Source organism: Xiphophorus couchianus, chromosome 1 (assembly GCF_001444195.1).
Source record: "Xiphophorus couchianus chromosome 1, X_couchianus-1.0, whole genome shotgun sequence".
Lineage (NCBI taxonomy): Eukaryota > Metazoa > Chordata > Actinopteri > Cyprinodontiformes > Poeciliidae > Xiphophorus > Xiphophorus couchianus.
The window spans coordinates 18,543,637-18,549,636 of record NC_040228.1 but is presented as its reverse complement, the minus strand read 5'-3'; positions in this window follow the sequence as shown (position 1 = coordinate 18,549,636).

The following is a 6,000-nucleotide window of genomic DNA, read 5'->3' as shown; positions in this document are numbered from 1 at the left end:
TTAATGGACGGTCCGAATGGCAATTAACTGTTATCTCTGCACAAGGACACTTTTCTTTCAATAAGAACATAACAGCCTGTAATCAGCACAAAGTTAATCATCAATTCTCCCAGGACTGTGGTGTGTGTATGAAGTCAGGCATTCAGCAAGAAGACCGCTTTCATCCAAGGGCTATAATTGAGTTTAACATGGGTGTGTAATTTAAAGAAAAAACAACAACAAAAAAACTATGTCCCTGTCCTATTTTTTGCCCTTATACACACACTTCATTGCTCAATGTAATTACCTCCCATTGCAGCCTGAACTACATGTAAGTCTGCATTTCTTTGTGCTTGTAGGTGAATATTTGTGTGCAGCCATCTCTCAGAATGCTGACAGAGAAGAGGACACAATACTTTTTACTGGCATGTAGAATAAATGGAATATGTGTCTCTTTCCAATTGACACCTGCTGTGATACAAAGACGGCTCATCCACTGGCGCTCCCCTCTGACCACTGTCACACCCCCTATGCAGTCATGCAAAGCTCCACACACCTGAATGGACATGCAGTATTGTCTTACATTCAATCAGATATATCATTAGATGTGAAGTTACTACTGTATTATTTTTTTAACCATTTACACAGCTTCTCATTCATCAACACATGATTCTAGCACAAATTAAAGGAGTTTTTCCACTAATTAAGAGGTATTATTTTGTAAGTCTTGATCATCTGAAATGCATTTCTGCGCAATTTAAGGGATTGGCTTTGTTAAAAAACAATGTCTTATTGACTTGGGCAATCAGCTTTAAAATGACCAGTTTGGCCACAAGAATGACAAACCAATGGACCTCTGTGCTTAAATTCCCTAACATGGTTATTGCTACTGATTGAGGAATTTTCTTTGGGATATTTAGATCTGTGTCCATTCGCCTCCCCTGACTTACCCACCATAAAAGGGGCTGAACTGGGTTTCAAAGTCATGTACCCCTTCTGTGGGCGACAGGCTGCAAGGAATGCCTCTGCCATCTCTGCAGCTTCCTTTGAAGTGGTGGGGTTGCGCTCTTTCACTCAGGTTCAAAGATCCGGGCTGAGAACTCTCAGAAACTGCTCCATGTCCTATTTGTTCTCTTGTCTTTTTCTTTGGCATCATCCACTTTTCATACAGGTTATTAAAGCGTGTCCGCAGCTCTTTGGGTGTCTCGTTGTCCTTTATCGTCGTGGCCCGGAATCTTGATCTGTAAGTCTCAGTACTTATTTCAAACTTTTCCAACACAGCAGTTTTTACCTTGTCATAGTCCATTGTGTCATCAGTGTCCATAGCTACATAAGCAGCTCTTGCTCTACCGCTGAGAAGTGGTGCCATATGCTGGGCCCATTCTGTCCTTGGCCACTGACATCCGGTTGCAATTCTTTCAAACGTTGTTAAATAATGTTCAATATCTTCATCCTCACCATAGGGCTGCATCTTTGGACCTTTCCAACTGGTTGGTCTCAGACTGGATGCTTGTGGTTCCTCAGAAGTGCTGGGAAGGTTTCCTCTCTGTTGCACTAATTGTGGCACCTTTGGTCTTACTGCAGGACCGGGAAGTGTTCCGGGATCAGCTACTGCACCCTCCAGCTGCATCTGATGCTCTCGGCGTTCCATTTGGACCTCCTGCTGAAGTTGACTGAACTGGTGTTGCATTTTCCTCCACCGTTCATCCTGGCGTTGTCTGTCCTGCTCCCATTTTGCTTCCTGGTCAGCATGCTGCTGCATCAGACCTTTTAATAAAGATGAGAGTTCAGAAAAACTTTGTGCCTCAGGGCGCTGCTCACCGGAAGCTTCTGGCTGGTTTTCCTCATCAAGGGCCTCGTCTGTGGAACAATCCACTGGCCCCAGATACCTCCTTGTCTTGGCTGATTTCTGCATATCCATCACCTATCGGCCTGGAACCACCGCTGCCACCATTTGTAAAATAGTGTGATCAAGGAGCCACAAGGTGAACAAAAACGAACAGCACCAGCCACCAGTTTCCAGAGTCTTTTGATTAATTTTTATTTGCTTCTTCACACTCTGACAATCACCTTTCCTTTTTTTTTTTTTTTTTTTTTCTTGAGCTTCCCAAAAACACTCTTTTTATAGCCAATTGGCAACACACCTGCACATGAGTGGACCAAGCCACAATTAAACAGGTAAAAAACAAAAAACAACTAAAAAAGTCTAAACAGAAACAAAAATACAATTATTAATCTAATTTACAAACTCATCTACATAATGAAATAGTCTGCAAAATAAACCCTGTAAGATAACTCAAAAAGTTACTTTAAAGAAAAACAAACAGATCAATATTCAAAGAAAACCCTCTAATTGGTAGAACTCAGCAAGGCAATCAGTGACATCATCTAGCCATTTAAGCAGGAAATACTGGGCCGGCCCCTCCCATACTCCTGCCCTGCTGCAGATCTACAAGGGACAAACAATGGTAAGTAAAAACACAAATACCATGAATATATTCTGAAACAAAATAAACAAGTTCAACCAACAGTAAATGTATCAGAAATAAGAATAAGGGACAAGTGGTGAACACAAACTGAACCACTTTGTCACAGTCAGGCCAGTCATCTGATTTTTTGCATGGATAAATCACACTATTCGCTTACTCTGATGGTGAGTTTACTCTCTTGCATGTGCCAAGAACCAGACCAGATGCAAATTAAAGAACTTTCCTTCATATGTTATTTAATCTTATAATAATCCAGCTGTTCTGTGAAGGCCTCACATGGTTGTTAGAGAACAGTATTAAAAAGAATATTATCTTAAAGACACAGGAACACAGAGTCATGTTGTGCCTTAAGATAAGGAGGAAATTACAGCAGTGTTGGACTGTAAAGAAAATATCCCAAGCTTTGAAGGTAGTTAAGAACCTTGTTTAGTTTAGTCTATTATCTGAGAATAAAAAAGAGTATGGCACAACTGCAAAGCCACCAATACACTACAACCTAAACTAACAAGAAATGGAGAGCATTAATTACAGAAGCAGCAATTAGATCCTTGGTAACTCTTGAGAAGCTACAGAGATCCTCACCTGAAGTGGGAAATTTCACAGTAGCTATTTATTGTGCAGTTCACATATCTAGTCTTAATGGAAAACTGGCACCAAGACAGCCCTTGTTGAAAGAAATCCATCAAAATCCCATTTAAGGTTTGAGTCATGCAGGGGATACAGTAAATACATGGATTAACTTTTTCTGGTCAGATGCAAGTACTGATAAGTCAGAATTGAAGTTTGTGGCCTACATGCAAACTGCTAAGTGTGGAGCAAAAACTCACCCTCTGAACAAACCAAAACAAATTACTGGAAGCATCCTGCTTTGGGGATGCTTTACTTTAGTACGAACAGGAAAGCTGGTCTGCATTAGTGATGAAGTTGATCAAGTCATCCTGGAATAAAACCTGTAAGATTCTGCCAAACAATTGAGATTGTTTCCTAAAGCTACAGAAAAACAATGGAGCAGTGAGGCCCGTTGGTCAGATTAAAAAAACCTATGACAAACAACAACCTTTAAACAGCTATGAAACATGTTTTTCATTAGTTATACATTTCTCTTAAAAGTTTTTTTGTTTTTCCCTCTTCTTCATTATTATATACTACTTTGTGTTGGTCTATTTACATAAAATCCAATAGGAAAATACATTGAGAATGCAGAAAAGTGTGTGAATTTTGTGTGTGTTTTGGTCAAGAGCATTGTAAACCAAATATCCATGCAAACTAGATTCAGAGGTCACATTAGTATATTGTATTCATCTTTTTGAATTATGGCAAACAGGGAGACAGAAAAAAAAGTTATTTCTTTATAAGGTTTATTAACTCCAGACAGTTTCCAGCTCACCGCTACATTTTCCAGAAGCACTGCCAAATGTTTTATGGTAGCGCGTTGGTGGAAACGATGATAGTATGATATCTGGCAAAGACTACCATAATTCAGAAAGACTTCACATCCATAGCTGATATGTGCTTTCTTCTGCTTCCATAGAAATTCAATCTGCCAAAAAACCAGATGAATGTGTATGAAAGAGAGACTGTGTGTGCTGGAGGCTGTTGGGCTCCTGCTGCACGTGGAAACACATTTGTTACCAAAACACTGCTCCACTTGCACAAAACACCAATTAGGAACCACCTGACTGTTTTATAGCAAAGTAGACATCAGAATGATTGTTATTGAGCAAATTAATTATTATATGTGCTTGAAAAACCATTATTTTTATTTACAATTCATTCATTTAACCTCAGGGAAATATATATAACTACAGTATGGTGAAAGCCCAACTTGGGTTAACCTTCATGTTTAAATCAATCCTTGGCTGTGTGAACTATATATCATCTGATCCACGTGACAGTTTTCTGAAATCATAACTTCTCCTCCCTCTGGTAAAATATAGTCGGCTCTTCAGCTCATGCAAATTAAGAAAAATGTGGAGGCCAGAGACCAGGTTCGGACTGTGGGTGGGTGAAGGTAATGTGACAAAAACTAATTGATGTATGGTTACACTTCATCTCATGGAATAGGAGCCAGAAATGTCATGTTAAATTGTAATTACTTTGTGCAATCTCATGTCTCATGTACAAATCTACAGCACAAATCATTTGACTATGCTTACTTCAAAACGGTAATTCGGTTGCTGATGTAATGCACTGATGTATATCTTATAGGAATGTAAGACTATCCTTGGTCTGAGGTCAGCTTGCGATGACAAGTAAATGCTTACCATAGGAGAGGGCTTTTGATAACTTTTGGCAACTTTTGAAAAATTCCAGCAAAGTGGGCGGAGCGAAGAGACATGCCAAATGAGGGTGTTAGAGATTTTGATGTAAAAGCTGCTGTGATGAAGTTGTGCCAAGCTGTACTGCTGCAACAAATAGAAAAATTCAACTATTTAAGAACTGCTTGATCGAAGAGGCTAGTATTGTGATGGAATTTTAGGCAAAATAATGCAGAACTAAAAAAAAATTGCACAAAAATGTCAACATTTCCACCATAAATATAGAACCTCAAATAACCCACTTAGATAGTTTATCAGCAAAAAGAAAAATGTTGATTTGGGGGTGAGTTTCACTTAAGCCAAAGATGAGGAAGCAGAAATTAGCATGGTACTAGCACATTTAACAAAGGAGCATGATTCCGAAAGCCAATACAACTTCTGTTTATTGATAAGCTGTCCATTAAATTCTGTCTACGTTATCTACAATTCAATCCTCTTGTTTAAACAACAATCATTTTCATGTGAAAACAGTTAGCTGTGATTTGAAAAGCCATTTGTTTAACATAACAGCTTATTGTTTCTGCTCACTTTGGATGTCATTCAAGCAATATATAAAAGCTGACAGGGTTTTCTTATCCATTTGTATTCTGCTTATTTTGTCAATTTATTCAAAGAAATACATTTATTCTTTGAGAAAAGAGTGCGATCTGTAATTTCATAGTCACGTAAATTCAAACTAGGTTTTTCCTAGGAAAAAAATAAAAGTTGGGTTCTGCATACGTCCAAAGGACTCTATGTGACATGTCACTTCCAATAATAGTTACCCATTTGATGTGCTCTAATGCATCCATATAGCACTGTAGGTACCTGCTCTTGGTCTTTGTACTCTTGAAAGACAGGATGAATGGACCACATCTTATTCAGACAAAGTGGGAAGTGTGAGTGGATTCCAGACTCACTATAATTTTTTTTATTCACCTGGATACAGTAATGTTTTTAATTTTCTCTCAGTACATCTTGAATGAGCAGAGGCCCAGAAAATAGCATTTTAAGATTACTCTGTAAAAAAAAAAAATTCTTCTTAAAGTTACATTTTGAGCAATAGTGATCAACTTCTTTAGCTGAGAACTGGGTTTTTTGCCTTTCAAAGCAGAAATTTCTCCAAAAAAAAAAAATTATGACTGATACTAATACATTATATCGCTCACTGAAGAATCCATTTCAATTCCTAATCATTTTCTTGTGCCAACCGGTTTACATACAATTTCCTGATA